The sequence below is a fragment of the Lichenostomus cassidix genome, chromosome 3 (assembly GCF_008360975.1).
Source record: "Lichenostomus cassidix isolate B80296 chromosome 3, HeHo_3.0, whole genome shotgun sequence".
NCBI classification, from domain to species: Eukaryota; Metazoa; Chordata; class Aves; order Passeriformes; family Meliphagidae; genus Lichenostomus; species Lichenostomus cassidix.
The window spans coordinates 67,910,734-67,929,456 of record NC_139483.1 but is presented as its reverse complement, the minus strand read 5'-3'; the positions used below and the strand labels follow the sequence as shown (position 1 = coordinate 67,929,456).

At 41.4% G+C, this 18,723-nt stretch overlaps 1 protein-coding gene across 1 annotated transcript in view; it reads left to right on the top strand.

Moving 5' to 3' along the window:
- Nucleotides 1-18,723, top strand: part of FOXO3 (forkhead box O3) — an 86,315-nt gene that overhangs the window by 27,157 nt on the left and 40,435 nt on the right. The gene's annotated exons all lie outside the window — the stretch shown is intronic.

The window sequence follows — 18,723 nt, the reverse complement described above, 5'->3', positions numbered from 1 at the left end:
AAGATGGAGGGTGCTGACATGGTCTCGTGGGGTGTGATTTACAGCTGTCCTCAGGCGGGAGGTACCAGGGACAATTGAAGCCATATGACTCAAAGGCTCTGTTCATTGCAGAGTGCAGGCATCTCAAAAACCTGGATGTTCCCTTTGCAAGATCTTAAAAATTTCATTCTGTTATAAGCAGTTAGATGTATTCAGAACAAACAATCCAGAGACTGCATATTTTCTGCATAGTTTTCCTGTAGCAAATACTAGTAGGTTGCAGTTAACATTGGATCACCATTTTTGTCAGGATACTTCTCAGCTGCTTCTACATACCAGGATGAAGATGTATTGATAATTACATCAGTGCACAGTATTCTGGGTGAACTAATTCCTGCTCAACAGAAGTAATTTCAGAATTCAGATTTAATGTAGCGGTCTTGAGAACAGTTTTATAATGCTTTGCTTATTTTAGGTACTTCTCAGTGGTTAGGTTTATTTACCCTCCAGTAACCTCTCTCTTTTCTTTGTCTCCAGTGATTATGTTTGTGGGGGGCTGTTTCATTAGCCCAATGTGTGTGGTGGTCGTAGTTTGCTACCGAACAGCAGTTACTTGGATTCGAAGCAGGAAAAAGGGAAAATTAATTTGTAATTTCATACTTGTCATTTTTATTTTATCCAAATACAGATGCAGGATTATGCCAGAGAAGTCTTATACATAGCTAATATTCCATATACTTTTGGTTTAATGCAGGATATTCTTCTTTGTCATCTGACTGGGAAAGGAGGGAATGAAAGTTGAATTAATGTCATAATGTGACAATAGTGTTGAACTACAATTCTGTTTTTTCACAGACTCTTAAGGAACAGTGTGAACAACTTTCCCAGACAATAAAAGTACATACTGACATTTTCTTTTTTTCCGTTTTACCACATTTAGGCATCATTTACAAACTCTTGCTTTAGCCTGACAGTTACTCCTTCAGAGTCAGTGTGGCTGGACATAGGGATTGGGCTTGGGCTGCGCTTAAACAAGCTCTGTCCAGGATGTTAAACACCTTCCCAAAAGCATCCTCTTCTTGAGACAGGAAGGGGCAAGATGAGAGAGCAGCCCTGTGATGTAGGACAGTTCTGCAACCGAGCCAGATGTGTCCACACGTGGCCAGAGTTTGTGTTGTGGCAACTCAAAAGCTGTCTCATTTGGTGTCAAAAGGCTCTGCCGCCTGCCACGCTGTGTTGGAAGCCTCTGGGCTCAGAAGGAATGTCACTTGGGAGTCAGGCTTCTATTATTATAGTTTTCAGTCTGGCTTGGTGGGCTGCTGAAAAGTAGCTCAGACCTTCAGTGAGTTATGACAAACCGACTGAAATTAATACCATATTTTACATTGTTTTAGAGAGTGACCTTTCCTCACTTGGGAAACATAAAGGAGCTCATCTTATTTCCCCAGATCTTCTTTTTGAGTCTGTGTTAATTTCCCCTTGGTTGGGCTGAATTTATAATGCTGGAAACAAAGACAAATGCAGAAGATTTAAAAGAGCTTGTTCGTGAACTTTAAAAGTTCCCTTGAATAGACTGGCACTTCTAAATGTCTCCTTATTTACAGTTGGTTTCGCTCTTCTCTTCTCTCTTCTCTCTTCTCTCTTCTCTCTTCTCGCTTCTCTCTTCTCTTCTCTTCTCTTCTCTTCTCTTCTCTTCTCTTCTCTTCTCTTCTCTTCTCTTCTCTTCTCTTCTCTTCTCTTCTCTTCTCTTCTCTTCTCTTCTCTTCTCTTTCTCCTTTTTGGAATTCCTGACTCAAATGAAGGAAATTTCCAGTATTAATGTGCTAGAAAATGCTGGAAATTTATCTGTGCTTTCCACAATGCTTTAACAAAAAAGATAAAAAAATAAAAAAATTTCCACTCTTATGTCAAGGCTGTATTTCTTTCCTATTGCATTGTTAATCTAATTACTTATGTGTAATCTTGAAACACCTGATAATCAGATAAAATACACAAACTCACTTTGTTGAATTTTTTAAATTGTATTTCATTTCTCAATCACTGGCACCTGAATAAGGACAAAAAGGCAGACATCAGAGCAGTCACCTTCCATCTTCCTTTGCATGAAGGATGGGTGGCAGCTGTAACCTTGTACCCTGAACCCTCTTCTCCAGGGACTTGTTACGATAAATTTGCAATGTGCTCTTTATTTTCTAGGGGTTTTTTGGGGGTTTTTTTTGTAGAAATTGCAAGCAGGGAAGTAGAACTGAGTCTAAGATCTTGTATATTTTATCAGAGTTTTTACCTGTGGATTTAAATATGTTAAACAGCGATGGAGGAGATTCTTGTGTTCACCACTCAGTTGCCTCTCTCAGAGCTTTGATCAAAAGTTTTAGGGAGCAAGGTAGATTTTTCTTAACAACAGCACATTGTACCGTGCATGTGTAACCTGGTATCTTATCAGCAACATTTCTCAGTTAGAATTTGTGACGGATTGGAAAATTGCATTTTTTTCTCTAACAAGATTGACACAGTGGAGATGACAACTTGGAGGTTTTTTTTCCCAGAGCAATCCAAGCCTTTGGACCCAAATAATTTCGATATGGATACACTTTATGTGAATCAAATTCAGGGTTCTGTGAGGCTTTCAGGATCCCTGACAGCTGCTGGAGCCCCATGTAGTGTGTTGTACCCATATTTATGGGTTTGTGAGCACTGTATGTCCCAACTCTGATGGACACAAACGTGAACTCGACTGATTTATGTGAGCCAGCTTTAGCTGTGGTCTTCAAGCAGAGTGTTCAGTGGAGAGTTGAGATCTCCCTGTAGCTGGTCTAGCAGCTTTTTGAACACAGTCAACCTTTGCCTTTATTAGCAGATTAGTAGTTATCTCCTCACGGTACCTTTTATGTTGTATTTTGTAATTCACTTTGGGTAGGGGGACCTGTTAGGCACAGCCCAACTCTGCCATTGTCTCTCTGTACCCATTGCATCTGGCTGGGGAGGACAGCCCCCAGCCTGGACCACATGCTCTGACACATTCCTTCTAGCTCCAGGGTCTTCTACAGGTACTTTGAGTGACTGGACTTGTTAACAACTGTTTTACCTTTTCCTGATGTTCTTGAAAATTCCTGGCTTCCAGGGCTCTTATTTTCCCCCATCTTTCAGTAATTCATATTAGAAGTAAGAGAGCAGTGGTTGTTGTAGACTGTGGTCCCAGGTTCCTAAGCTCAAAAGAGTCCCATTTGTCAAAGAAAACAAAAGCTGTGCTTCCCTTGCAGGACAGCAAAATGGCTGAGCTGAGCAATTCTGCTCGTTAGGTCTGTGACTTGCTTCATCTCCCTGCCATACAATTATTCGCAGAGAGAAAACTCCCATTGCATATTTTCGTTCACATCATCCAAGCTTGAGGACTTGGTCTAGAAAGATTAAACTCGTGTTCTGTGTTTCCTGCCAAGATGCTGCAATCCACTGGATGTAAAATTAATTCCTTTTTGCTGAGTGAGAATCCAAAGCTATGTATTAATAAGGAAAAGAAAGTGCCAGATCTTTCTCCTTCTTGTTTCGTTTGTGTGGGCATGTGAAGGGTACTCATCGTGCTTTTGGCCCTCCATTCCCTCTTTCCAAGGGACATTTTGTACAAATCAGCATTACAATCATCAGGTTTCTGAAACCAGATGTGACAGAATAGGCTTTAGTTTAAATGCCTTTTAATTCAAAGTCATTCATGCTTTCCAGTTTTCAATTTGAACAATAATGAGGAGATTTTTCAGGTATACCAGAAGAGTTAGTCTCTCAACTCCTGTTGGCTTTTACTGGTTGGATATGAAGAGAAAGCTGTGCTGTTGTCCTTGAAAAATCTCTCTGTAAATGTCTAGCATTTTGTGATGAATTGGTGTTTCTCTCCAGGAGTCTTTGAAGCTAGTATTTTCCTGGATCCGTCTTACTAGAATTATGAAGCAAAGCTTTATATTCAAATATTTAAAAGATTGTAATTGCTTTAATTAAAAAAAAACATGCACGTACCTGCATTTGATTTATATTACAAATACCTGCATTATCAGGTTGTATTTGCCAGAGTAAATACCTGAAAGGTTTTAAGAACCTCATTACGTTGAAGCTCATGGACTAAGCTGGCCTGTTTCGCAGGTTTCACAAGATTTTGTCCTATCTCCCTATGTGTGTGCATGTTTATATGGGTGTATATATGTCCTTGTGTTTACCCTACCAAAATGCTAGCAGCCTGAAGAGCTGTAGTTGTCTTTGGTAGAGGTAAATACAAATTGCCATGTTTTCTGGAGCTCCTGCAAACACTGGTGAAATTGTCTTGAATTGCAGGAAAAGGTTTGGTCTGCTCCTATGGATGCAATCTCAGTCTCTCCCATACAAACTAGAGCAAAGTGGAAAAGCTCCACTGCAAGTGAGAGCCAGGCTTGGAGTCACCATCCCTTTCTGCCCAGGAGTGTGTGTTCCCCCAGCAGTGTCACACACTGTCACCTGGGAATCACTGGCATGAAGAAGTGGTGTGCAGGTGATCTTCTGCTGCCTTGAAATTTAGTCTTATTTTTTCCCCTTTGTGGGGTTATATTGGTTTCTTACACTCCCAGTTAAAAATGCACTTTGGGAGAAAACACTAGGTAGGTGTTTTCAGCATTTTCTAACAGCATTTTCTAACCTGTTCTGTAAGGGATTTTATGCACGCCATTCTGTAGGGGTTTTAATGCACTCTGTTGAACAATGTATTGTATCATCTATACACTTTAGCATATATTTATACAGCCATATGTAATAGTTCATCAAAATGCATCATGTTGAGGGGAGTTTCTGCTTGTGTCATGACATGAGTTGGGTACCAGTGTGAGCCAAACTCATTTGAGGAGCTGAGGTCAAGGCAGGCACTCTTGAACTAAGTCAAACTTCAGAAAATCTCAGGAATTCAGAAGTTAAGTTTCACTAAGAAGTAAGTTAAGTAGATCTAATAGAGGGGAAATATTTTTTTCCCCAGAACAATACAATAGTCCAGTTGTATGTGCCTTAAATGTGAAAATAGCAGGGGAGGCTCTAAATAGCAGGGATAACAGATAAAGCTGGGGGGAGAGGGAAGGTGGGAGCCTCATTTTTCCTTTACCTTTGTCCAAGGAATGGTGCAGTAGTGGAGGGTCTCACTGGATGTGTGATGGGGGTCGGAAGATACATGTGTAAAATCTGGAAAGAACCTTCAGCTTTGAGCACAAAAATAGCCATCTTTGTTTGAAAGTGGTCTTGGGAAGAAGCAGAGCAAACAACACTATCATAATGCGTCTTCTCTTCCTTGGCGTGCAGTTGTCACGAGAGATTTGTAACTCTTTTCTTGGTTCATTGTTCCCCAGCTAGTGTGTATTCTCCATTCAGTAGTGCCAGAATTAAGATGAAGCCTGCCCGTTTCAATAAGGCGGCTTTGTTGTCCAAATGGCAGCACTTGTATAGAAATTGGATTGACTCCAGCAGAGCTTGCACGATACACTGCAAAACTGTTGTCATATGATCCTTTTTATTACTAAGAAAAAGCCTGTTCTCAAAAAAATGGACTACTCCTCTTTTTTTTTTTTGTTTTTTTTTTGTTTTTTTTAGGGAGGGGGAAAAATCACCATAAAATTCTTTCTATTAAATAAACTGCAAATTTGAAAACTATGCCAAATGTGTGAGTGAAATAGAGATTGGATTAAGAAAAGTGACATTAATGTGGAAATATGATAGAGCCCCATCGACTTCATTTTATGTATTGGGAGCTATGGTTAATCTACTCACAGGTCTAAGTAAGTATGTACTGTTCAACCTTAGCAAGAAGGGATGGGAGGTGATGGCACAATGGGGAAGGGATAGATGTTGGAGTGATACAAAGTGCAGCTGCACTTTCCAAAAAGTATAGTTCTCTCACCTACCTTCTGCATTTCCTCGAGATGTGGGAAAAAAGCAGCTTGCTCTAAACAAGCTGTTTGAAAGAACAAACATTTCTTGGTACTCTGTGTTTGTATAGCGCCCAGCACTGTGAGTCTCTTATCCAGGCCAGCCACAAGGCAGGATGCATCCTTATGAGAAGGACATTAACTGCTAATGTCTTCTAGTGCTAATAATGGAAATTGCTGTTCCAACTCAAAGTATTTTATTCTCTAAGAATTTCTTTTTCTCCATTCTGGAATGATGCATCTGTAAAGAGAGCATTTCTTATCAACTAGGGTCCAGGTGTTGGATTTGAAAAGAGAATTTTCCTCCCTTTATTCTTGTTTTTTTTCCCAGTCATGCAGCTGAAAATAGGTGAACACATTTTGTTATGATTATTGATACTATTTGTTAACCATGAAATTTTACAAAAAAATTTGTGTGTTAACAGTAGGGTAATATGAGGAGGAATTGCCTTAGGTCTAGAGGAGTTTTATGAAGTACCTTTCTTAAAAAAAAATAATTTATTAATGCATTTTTGTCATGATAAGAAGCCTCATTTTGCAATGGTTTGTGATTTATGAACTGTTTCTTCTTTAGCTTGTCTTTTGCAGCAGTGTGATAATATTGGTATAGGTTTTGATGGTTACAGAATGTAATTGAGTTCCTAGCACATATAGAATAGAATTAATAGATTTTAAAGCTGGAGGGACCCATTATGCTCATGGTCTGACGTCTGTGTGACATACAGGACATCGAATTTCATCTAATAATTCCTGCATAAAGGACATGAATTCTGACTGAGCTTGAGGTTACTTTAAAGGCATCCAGTTCTGATTTAAAGACTTAAAGGTGATAAAGCTTTTGGAATTCTTTTTCCCAGTGGTTAATTACCTTCTTTTTTTTTTTCTTTTGTTATAAGAAGTTTGGTACTTTTCCTCTCTGTGTTTGTCAAGGTACTGTTTAGGTTTTTTTTGTATTCCATTTTTGTGTGCTAACATCAGCTGATACCTGATATCAGAGACCTTTGCACAGGGAAGGTACAAATGACCAGGTGTTCTCTTAGATAATCTGAATCCTTGGACTCCTCCTGCTCCTCCTGAAAGGTGTATCTTATAGGGCTTTACTCTCGTAGTCCTTTACTTTTCTTAATACAATTTATGTAAGTATTGCTGCTTCAATACCTCCTGAAATGTGCTTGCAAACACACTTCTTAGTATTTGAGTCTCTTCACTTGCTCCACAGCATCTAACTGGAGTCTCCATTGAATATATTTCTGATGTCAGAGTTCCAAAATCCCCACTTCCCTCTATAGACCTCTTTGTAGGGAAAGATAGATTTCTTTACCTACCCAGATAGGTTAAGTGTTTTGTTTTAAATAGAAATTATGTAGGTCTTCCATTTTGTATTCCTGATCCATTTCCCTGTTTTGTTCTGCATGTGATGAAGAATTTGGCCTTTTGTAGATGCAGGAGCTGCAGCTCTTCTAAAGCCACTGGCGCTCCAGTCTCTGTTTTCTGCTGCTTTTTGTTTGCCTGTTACCTTGCACAGCAATTTGCAGGGTGAAGCAGCACAAAGCTGCTACTTCTTGAACAGAAGAAGGGAAACTATGAATTCCAGCATCGCAGAGCCACTTGCAGGAGGCTAAAAGCCCTTTTACACAAAGGTCAGCAACGTGTTGGGAACCTTTTCTGCCTGCATGAGGGTGTAAAAAAAGTAGTATAATGTGATTTTTTTTCTTCAGACATGGAAAAGGGAGCTGCTCTTTGTGTCATATATGGCTTCTGTTCCTTGAAGGTTAGCCATGGAGAGGGAGGTGCTTGTATTCACAGATGGTTTCGGCACTGTCTCCACACAGGGAAAGGCACAGACATCTTCTCTCACTGGCAGGCCACTGGAAGCTCCAATTTTGGTTTGCTTCTGTGTAAATGCAAATCCACAGCTTTCCAAGTACATGGCACAGGGGAGGTTACTACGGGTCATTTAGCAGTTTCCAAGTTCGGTGAAGCTGCTGTGTAGTGCTTATTAAGGGGATGGGAATATAACAGGTAAGCCAAGTAAATGGATTAGCTGTAAGCAGTCCTATTGTTGGCACTGCCTGGAGATAGGTTGTGAACCAGGCAGGCATGTCTTGCAAGCAGTATTCTTTCATCGCCCGATTACAGAAGAGCAGCATAAATAGAGTGGCCTACATTGAAATGATTCCTGGAGGAAAGAGGCATTTAAAGCCAAGGGTGGTTACACGTCCTCGGTGCAAACTGTTCGACCAGAATACCATTTCCAAGAAGGAGGGGAGGGGAGAGGGGAAGGAACATTAAGCCAAGTGTCTCTCTGTCCATCTCTGTCTGAATGCCTGAAATGTTAGGGACAAATGATTCCTTCGAGGCATGCAGCACTGCTGTCATCTTTAGAACCTTCATGGAGCAGCTTTTACCTTTATTTCTATTATTTATTTGTTGGCTCAAGGGGGAGTTCAAAGAGGAAGGTCTCTAAAGATGATGCCTTTGTGTTTTATCAACAAGAGTGGTTGGGGAGGGCTGGAAGCATCGGTCACTTCCGATGGTGCATATCAACATGTTTAGAGAAAGCATTTGCTCCAGCACAGGGATTGCTCATAAAAGTCATGGTTTGTGCTGTTGTGCTTGTAGTCCCTGTCCAAGAAGGGTATTTGACTTTCGAGTCTCCTTACCCCAAGCACAAGAGAATGGCTTGCCCATGCAGGCTGGGCAGGTGGGATGCCCATCCACACTGTGTGGTGGCAGCTGTGGGGTGTATGGAAAGGGAATGCTGGCCAGTGTTTGTCCCCAGGAGGAGCCCTGGCTCTGGAAGGAGAGCTCTCTTTTCCCCTGCTCCGTGGCTTCCTTTTCAGCAGAGCAGTTAGCACTGATTAGTTCTCACTAAGGTATGGTGTTCTTGGTGGTGTGTTTTTGGTGTCTCCCGCCAGCATCCTGGCAAAGTTTACAGCATTGTAGATGCTTGAAAGTGTGGTTTGTTGGGATCAAAGGAGTTCAGGAGGCTTAAGGTTGTATACTTATGTGGGGGTTTTTTACCTACTGTTGTCATCTAAGATTACTCCCACTGAAAAGCTTGGGCAAAACAGTTGCCTCTGCAGTTTTCCTTACTGTGCCTGCTGCACTCCAGGCTTCTTTCAGGGTGAAGCAGTGTTACCTGGGGCTGCCTCCTGCCATCAGCTCCTCCAGGCATCACTGCAATGGCTGCAGGTTCAAGGTGCTCTCTGCAGGCAAGGAGAGCTCACAACACAGCTCACACATGCTGGGTTGAATTGCTCTCTTGAGGAAACTCACTCTGCTCCCCATCTTTCCCATTAGAGCACTTAGGTACCACAGATATCTAAATTTGGTCTCTCTAGGTCAGAAAAATACTCTCTCCCAGTCCTAACATCAGTCTAGGCTTTCTCCCTGCATATAAAAAAGCCCTTTCAGGAGAGCTGAAGTGGACTTCAGATACAGAAGAGGTTCTGGGCAGTTCCTGTCCTACCCTTGTTCTTGCCAACCTCACTCTGTCCTTTTTTATATTTTTTTTCCTCCTTCTGTTTTATTGAACTAATTGGATTTTGAGCTGATAGCAAGTCTTTGATGAAGATAGAAGGGCATCTTCTATTGTGTGTATTAAAGCCACCTGTAAGGTAAATGTCTTACATGCAGACTACATTCTTTGAAGTGTCCTGCTATTTCTGCAGGAATTAGCACAGTTTTATCACCTAGAAACAATCTTTCACTATCTTCAGGCAAAAAAAAAACCCCAATATTGGGAGATGGAATGAAAAGTCAGGTGGTTTGTATCTGGAGACTAAGGCTGTTGATAGAACATTCTCTCCCTGTACTTGGCACTGGTGATGCCACACCTTGAATCCTCTGTTCAGTTCTGGGCCACTCACTACAAGAAGGATTTTGAGGAGCTGGAGTGAGTCCAGAGGAGGGCAGTAAAGCTGGTGAAGAGTCTGGAGCACAAGTCCTGTGAGCAGCAGCTGAGGGATCTGGGGTTGTTTAGCCTGGAGAAAAGGAGGCTCAGGGATGACCTTCTTGCCCTCTACAACCACTGAAAGGAGATTGTAGCCACATGGATGTCGGTCTCTTCTCCCAGGCAACCAGTGACAGGATGAGAGAAAATGGCCTCAAACTGTGCCAGGGAGGTTTAGTTTGGACATCAGGAGGAATTTCTTCACAGAAATGGTGATTAGATTCTGGAATGTATTGCCCAAGAAGGTGATGGAGTCACCATCCCTGGAGGTGTTTAAGGAAAGACTGGACGTGGCACTTAGGGTCATGGTCTAGTTGACGTGGTGATGTTAGCTCATAGGTTGGACTCAGTGATCTCAAAGGCCTTTTCCAACCTAACAGATTCTGTGATTCTGTGTAGCATGTTAAGTGTTAAAAGATTGTAGGGACAGTTTCCCTCTGGGACTTGTCATCTCCCCAGTGTAAACCTGCTATATCAGATTGGTATGTGTTAGAAATACAGCAGTCTTTTAGGAAAAAAATTTGCTTTAAACAATTGGTCTAAATAGGATTACTCATTTTCTGATGTGTTTGATTTTAAATCTTTGTAAATCTTCATATGGATCATTTCCTCCTCAAAATTAATGTTTTTTCCCATGTGAAGTAGTCTACAGTCATAGCAAACTGCATTACTATTTAGCATAGCATAGAGATCATACCATTTGTGTATGTCCAATTTTCACTTGAGTTTTTATTTAAAGGATTTCTATTAATGCAGATCTTCAAACATCATGCAACACTGTTGGCAAATAGAGGCATGAAATTACTGTAATGCTGAGATCCCTGCAATTCTCCAGTGAGGCTGAAGAGTTTTCTTGGTGCCTTGCAGCAGGTCAGAGGAAACTACTTCAGCTGCATTCTTCCACTGCCATTCCTGTGATTGCTTCCACCGTAGAGATGATAAAATGATATTTCACATAACTGTTCTTTTGGCAGTTCTTCACAGAGGACTTTGCAAAGCAGCAATGATCCATTTGAGCTCCACTTCAAGCACTGGGAGTGTCAAAGAGTGGGTACATGCCATCACTGTTGGTCTTATTTTACGTGAAGAATTGATGAGTTTCATTTCAGGAATGTTAATTGAGCCATTTGAGTTCAGGTATGAACTCTTTGCATAGCTGCCTTCCATCGAGGGAGTGAATTCACGTGACTCTTGCCTGTCCCTCCTGCCTTGTGTTGTTTCATTTCTTCCCCACAGTCCTGCTCCTAGTTTATTCCATAATATAGATTATGGTCAAGGGCAAGACCTACATAAGCATATGGTGCACATTGCACATTGCCTTATCTGAAGTCATGAGGGTGTGATTAATGGGCTTAGGGTTTTAATTTGGCTTGTCTTACTCTCGTGTCTCTTTCCAGTGAGGTTGAAAAGCCTGACCAGTGACTGTGACTGTGGGGTGCATACACCAAGTGGTGAGGTGATGCTTATTTCTTTGAAGTGCTGGGCAGCTGCTGGACATAAACCCCTGCTGCCTGGAGCGGGGCTGAGCCTGCTTCAAACTGGCCAACCTGGTTTGGATGGCACTGTTTTGCCAGATCTGAGTGTCTCAGGGCAGTTTGGTCTCTGTCATCTGAGTGCCACCGGAGAGAGTGAGTGATCTAATTCATGGGTCACATCAAATGATGTTTTGGGTGTTGCTTGGCCTTGTGGAGCAGTGCAGATGCCACGAGTTTGTCATGGGCAGCCACTTTTGTGTACTTTCTAGGATGGGGTTCAACAGATCTGTGGGTCCTGTCAGAGAAGAGCTCATACAAGCTGGAGCAGAACTCTTATCTGCTTTGTGAATTTGTGATCTGGAGTGTGAAAGTTGTACCTTCATCATCAAGTTTAGCACACAGAATGGTTTGTTAGTGCAATACTTGGCTCTCCAGGAGAAAGATGTTGGATGTCTGTCCTGCACACATGGCAAGAGGCACTGGCTGGCCTGTCAGCTCACCATGCTGGACAGTGGGAGAGGATGAGTAGATCAAAGCCCCAGGTGCAGAGGCTCCTGTATCCACACTGTCTTCAAACCGAGCATATTATTCCAGGCTAGATTTGTCTGGTCCTTTGGACAAAATGTCCCCATTGCATGTGTGGGTTGAATCTGCTCAAAGAGCTACTTGTTTCAGACACTTCAATCTCCATTAAAAGATGTGAAAGCATTTGATGCATCCCTGGACCTGAATTTCCTTTTTTATTTTTTTTCTGCAAGGAATTTCATTTGGGCCCAGCAGAGGCACCCTGTGAAGAAAGCCAGCTTGCAATGGAAGGGGTGGCTAGGGGAGTTGCTTCAGAACTGCTGCAGACCACCCACTTGTGTGGACATAGCCAGGGTGATCCTAGCTGAAGGTTTAAGAAACCCAGGTTTCCTTTGCATCTGTGGTACAAAGATGGCTTATGGGAAGCCACTGCACCTCAGACTGCCTCCACTGCTTCAGGTAGGGTGATGTACACTCTCCAGGTGAAACTTGCTTTGTCACAGCTGAACACATACTGGCTACTGGGGTTCTTGTAAACTCTGCATGTGCCTTGTGGTGGGAGATGGGGACCTTCCACTGCATTCATTGTGCATGTGGTTGCCTTTGCTACTTCTGCAGCAAACCCCACACTTCATTCATAAAATAATCTTGAATATGTAGCAATGGGACATGGTTGTCAGCCTTGATAATATTTCAAGGACTTGTATTTACTTGTAATAAGACATCTTAAAAGGAAAGTGAGGCAAAGCTTCAGTTTACAGCCAGCTTGCTTAAGGTGGTGAAATTAACTTAGAGATACAAAAATTGAAGTTGTATCTCTTTCATCCATGGTGTGGTGTTCAAACAAACTAAATTAGGAGCTTTGTTTGTGGACTGATAGTCAGATTTCTAAGTTTTTATTTATCTTGGAAAGATCTAAAAGTTTGTTTTTAGTAATAACAGTTCTGCTAATTTTTGTGTTAGACAGTCAAATATTGTTGGCTTAGATATCTGTGTCCTTCAGAACTGCTGTTTTTAATTTTTGGATTTGGAACAAACCCAGCATCCTAAGTTAAAAGCAAAACTTTTCTCAGCAGGTTGAGACAAAAAAGAAAGCGATTGTATCACAGAATATATGCACTTAACAGCTGAGGTTTTTGATTCCATGGTTACAACAACAAAACAAAAAAGCCTCACACATATAGCCAGTTGGTGATTTTATTGTTTGAGTCGGATGGCCTTTCTTAAAATGAATCTTAATGGACAAGAAAGAAAGAATGTATTGCTGTACTTGTGCAACTGAAGTTTATGAAATAGGATTGGAAAAATACACAGAATAATTGGGCACATCCTGTACTTAGTGAATCACCAAGCTAGTGCAATAAACATTGCTGCATTTGGGAATTTAGATCTATACCCTGTTTTTACCAAGAACAATGGGAATTGCTTGGGATCACAGACTACCTGAACTATTTCTTGTACAAAGTTGTTTTTTCCTTTGGGTATTCCATGTCCTGAAGTAATTTCTGGTTTCATAAAATAGGTGTTAGTCCAGTTCTAGGACACCTTAGACTGACTCAGTGGAACCTAGGAGACAAATGAGGAGCTGTACGTGGCAGGACCTCTGCAGACATTGGTATTGGTAAAGGAAAAAGATTCCTGAGAAGCAAACTATGCAGTCTAACCAACATCTTCCTTAAGAGAAACAGTCTTTTGCCTTCAAAAGTAAAAACAAAAGCTACAGACATTTGATAGTTTCAATCTTGTTTGCCAGGTAAGAGGGATAAACTTGTGAACATGTTTAAGAAATTACTAAGTTTCCAAAAAACAGGCTGTTACTTAAGGGGCATGAGAACCATTACGAAGCCAGAAACAAATACAACGTCCAAATCTGCTCTTGAATACACACATGGCTCTTGCAAATTATGAGAGCTGCACATGCACAGGCTTAATGGAATCCTGATGGAAACCATCCAGGGCTGGAGTCTGGCTCCTGGTGAAATTAGGACTGCTGTCTGGCTAGGACTGAAGTTCGGGTCTCAGGCAAACTGATGGAGATGTTTTCTTCCCTCAAGGAAATATGTGTTTAGTCATCAGCCAGAAAGACAGGATGGCTTGTATGCAAGACTTTCTTAGCATTGCTTAGTGTGAGCTCTGGACTTCTTCCATCTTCTTTACTTACCCAAAACATGATCATCCTTTTAAGGAGAAACTTTGCTATTTTTCCCAGTAGCAGAGGGAGTGAACTAAGTGTACACTGAACACTGTGCTCCTGTTGTTTCACCCTGTGAGGACAAGAGCCATCCAGGAGGTACAAACATCCTGCATTTCTGATACAACTGAATGGCAGAATTTATGTTTTCAGCCAAACCAACCAGTAGTTTCTTCAAAAGTCTAAAATATGCATTGATAAGTCCCCAAAGGGTCTTTTACAACTCTGCTCCATCTGAGGAACAAGAGCCAAGAAAGTAGGAATAGGCTGGAAAAGTCTCACTAGCCCCAGAGTGGTATTTCTGTTTGAAGTAGTGTGACAGACAGAAAGAAATGGTATTACCAAAATTTCTATGTAAGCACAATTTATGGATGCTCAACTTTAAAAGCATAGCCTTTTTTGTTAAAGATGTAGCTTCTCTTGGGGGAAGAGAGAAAGGGGTTCAACCAGCAGAAAGCGTTCCCTGGTCTTCTCGCCCTCCTGGATAAACACCACTAAAGGTTCAGGATGTTGCTGGGGAGGGAAAATCAATTTTCTGCACTCCTCAGTTCAATGCAGATGCAACTGTGGCTATACAGTAAGTGACTCACTCTGTGGCCATCTTTTTAATGATGAAACAACAGTGCTACACTGCCCATTCAGGCATTTTGGTTTCTAATTCGCTACCCCTGGCTCCCAGAAATATGAATAATGGCCCTTTTACTGGAGAGGTGGAAATGCTTCCTGAGACACACCACCAGGGTAGGACGTGCTGTTGGTTTGTGGATTGGATAGTATTAGGGATACGAGAGCATAATTGGCTTGAACTTTTGCTCACCCCTAGACTTAAATCCAAAGCTTTTTTATCAAGTTCAGATAAGGTCCCTACCTCTATCTGACTCCCATTATCTGACTCCACTCTGTGCTTCTGTGTAGTTCCTGGTGGTGCTTCCTTCATTCTGTTTGGGGTTTCAGGTGGGAATGCCAGTGTGCTGTGAAGGCAATAGTTGAACCTTGGCCTACAAAACCCAGCCAGCTCAGATGATAAGGAAAGGCAGCTTATTACTCCAAGAGCTGCCTTTCCCACATCAGGTAGATTTGCATCAGGCAATTGCATGAATCAGATGTTGATCTTCATTACCACAAAATACAGCAAGGAAAATCCCATTTCTGAAAGTCTTTCTACTGTACACAGATCCAGATGTATAGCACTGCTCTGTGCACAGCAAACAAGACTCGTATGTATTTTATTAATGTAAGTGTAATGTAATTATTCTCTCGTCCATCTGGCAGGTGGTGTTTTCATTAAGAAGTGAATAATCTAAGCTATAGGCTCTGTAGAGGGGGATGAGTATGGAAGAGATTCAGGTCATCTGCTGTGGGACCATAAATAGAAGCTAACAAGGGAGCCCTTGCTGTCCTTGTCCACTAAAATTGAAAATCTGTTGCTTTTATTTTTCCTTTAGCAGACTGCTTCCAGGCTTAGAAGTTGGTCTATTAGTGAAAACTTTTCACCATCATGCAGTTTAATTCCTCGTTTATGGTAGTGGCTGGAGGCACAGTGTGAAAAAATAGGTGTTATATAAGAGAAAAAAAAATCTAAGTCCTTATATAAACCACTATGCATAGGAAGATAAGATTAAAATCACACTTGTGGAGGTGCCTGGTGTGTTTCTGGGTGTGACAGACTAATTGAAAAAGAAACTTAGATTACTTAAGGGTTTTTGTTCATGCAGAAGGTCCTGATTAAAAAAAAAAAAAAAAAGCAAACAAAATACACACAGAAGAGCAACAAGCCTGAACCATCCTCCCAAAAAAAGAAAGTTTTGAGAAGAGTCATGTGTGTAGCTTTCTAAACGAAATCTGGTTGCTCTGTGACCATCTGTGTGACATCTTCTGTTTTCCAGACAAAGTTTTCTGATGTCCACATGGAAACAGGAGCAATTTCCTCTTTCCATGTCCTAGCTAGACTTCTCTTGGCACAGCACAAGGCCTAGTTTGGGTTTTGCCCTGGAAAGATATAAATATCCTGGCACTGTCCCAGGAACATTCAAGCAAGGATTAGGTTTTATTTTTTATCTGGTAACATTCAGAGAAACCTATCAGGTTGACCAAGCTAGGAGGCTTTTTCAGGTTTGTAAAGCTTGTAAGTAAAGAAGAAAACCGAACTTAAAAAAAATTGTTATTTTTAGTCTATAATTTTAAATTTAGAAGAGTATGCTGAAATGATGCTGAGGATCATGTATGGTGTAGGCATCACAAGGCAGAAGTCTAGAGATTGTTGCTGCCCTTTTACAAAGGTGCAGATTTCCATTCCAATGGACTCATTCTTTCATGGAGAATCCTGCTTATTTTCCTTCCCAGTAAAACTCAGGTTCAGCTGCTGTTCAGCCAGGGTGGAACGCAGAGGCTGTCACACCACCACTTCCAAGGAAACACCTCCTAGGGTGTTCATTACCCTGGCTGCAGATAATGGGAAACTAAAAACAAACCTGAGCAGCAGCCCCTTGCAAACAGCTTTAGAGGCTGGGTGCCAAACTGTTTAGCGCTGTCTGGAGGTGCTTGTGTGTCTCTTCTCATTAAGGGTGCTGCTGAGCCTCTTTCTTTTGTGCGGCTACTGAGAATACTTGAAAGGAGATATTTAACTACTGCACAACTTACTCAGTACAAGGAGCAATGGGGTAGGGACAGTAAATACAGCCTCGCAGGCGAATGGTGAGTTAGAGCTTTGCCAGGCTATAATAAAACATCGGTGAGCCTTTGCCAGACATACTTTTTTCTCTCTATTTAAAGATGTTATTTATCCCCCCGACTTCATGAAGTGTTATCTGGAAAGGCTCACTGTGCAGATCAGTCTTTACCCTAAGCCTCCTTTGATACACTCTGCTTAGAGGGGGTTCCTTGGTTTCTGCAGGAGTCAGTGATCTCAATGTTTTGTGGCTTCAAGCAAGAATTCACTTCTCTGAACGCATCAAGCCTCAGTCATTTGTATGTGTGTGTGAAGGTCAGTGGGCTTGTCAGATACTCGATTGTAAATCCTGTCACTAAATCAATTTCTTTTAATTAAAAAAATGTGCTGCTTTTCAGAAGAAGTGCACCCTTTCATCTGGACAAAACCCATTATATCCCAACACAAATATGATAGCCGTAAGCTCTCTGCTAGTCTCATGTTGGCTGCTTGTCTCAGCTGGTACATAGGAGGTTTGGAAATCTTGGTGGTCAGAAGAGGGCTGTGTTTTCCCTTCCTCTGAAGGAAATGACTGTTGTTCCTACTCTGACATCACCTAACTTTGCAGCCTTAGAAGCAGAAGAAGTTGATATCAAAAAACAGGTAGCCATGCCAACAGGTGAGAGACATTCAAGCCCCGTCCTTGCTCCCTGTGGTGCCTGCACCAGAGGCACGGAGAAGTCTATCACAAGGGCTAAGAGCAGGACAGGATTTCACATTCATTTAGTAATTCCCTTGGGGTTATACTCTTAGATGACTTAATGACTTAGTGTATAGCCCGTCTGGAAGATAAGCAGGCATAATTCATTGCAGGCAGGTCGTTCATCCTTTGAGATAACCAGCAACTACACACCATAGGGAGCTGGGAGATAAAGACACTATGCATCAGCAGCTGTAGTTCAAGGTTTCAACCCTTCCACCTCCTTCTGTGACCCAGAAGTCATTTGCAGTTGATAATTCAGTCATTTGCTTTCTTTAGAGAGAAATACACTGGCAGTGGTTAGCTGAAGTGAGTGCATTTTCCACCATGCCTTTCCACACAGCTACAGCACAGCTCTACCTGAAAGTAAGCATTCTTGTGTCACTTAGAGGCTTTAGGGCTGTGTTAAATGCTGGTTTTGAAAACTTACTGTAAATTGATTCCAGTTTTTCTGGTGTTACTTAAATGGTGACTGTTGTTCACATACTGCTTGGGATGCTTGCACATTGTTGACTTTCAGTTTCAATGCAAGCTTTTAGGGGTCCAGTTCATGTGTTAGGTTCAAACTGAGGCACAAAGAGAGAAAAAATGTGTCTATTACATACTATATTGTATTCATTGATTTTCTTGTAAAAAGAAATTTACTTTCAGTATCAACAGATACATTTTAAAATTGAGCGAGCCTCGTAAAAATATGCTGCTCCTAAATCAACAAATATTAGGATCAAACATATGACATGACTTCTCCCTAGTTAGTATTCCCTCCTCCGAAAAATCTGTAGTCCGTAAACAGCAATCTACATCTTGAGATCCCTTGCATTGCATAGATAAATGATTGTCTCAGTGGGTACTTTATGATGACTAGCTCTCAGTAAAACATTTTTATCTTGTCTGCGTGCACAGCAAAAGAAATAACAAATACAAGGCTTTTGATATGGTCATATGATGGCCACAATGTGATTCACAGTCTGTGATGTTGCTTTATTTAAGGAGGAAGGGAGGGAGAGAAGGAGAAGTCTATTTTTGTTTGTTTGTTTTCTAATTACTTGGGCTGGTTTTTTTTTTTTGACTCAGCAACTCTGAAGAGTACATACTGTACTACAGTAACCAGCAGTCAGGGCTGGGAAGTGGAACGATGGTGATAATAAAAGTAAATATCCTGCATTCTCAGAGGGATTAGGAGGAGATGGGGGAATTAGTCTCGTTATGGTTTGGTGTGGTGTCACAATCCCTCTCTGCATCAATGCTATCCTGTATGTAATCTTTC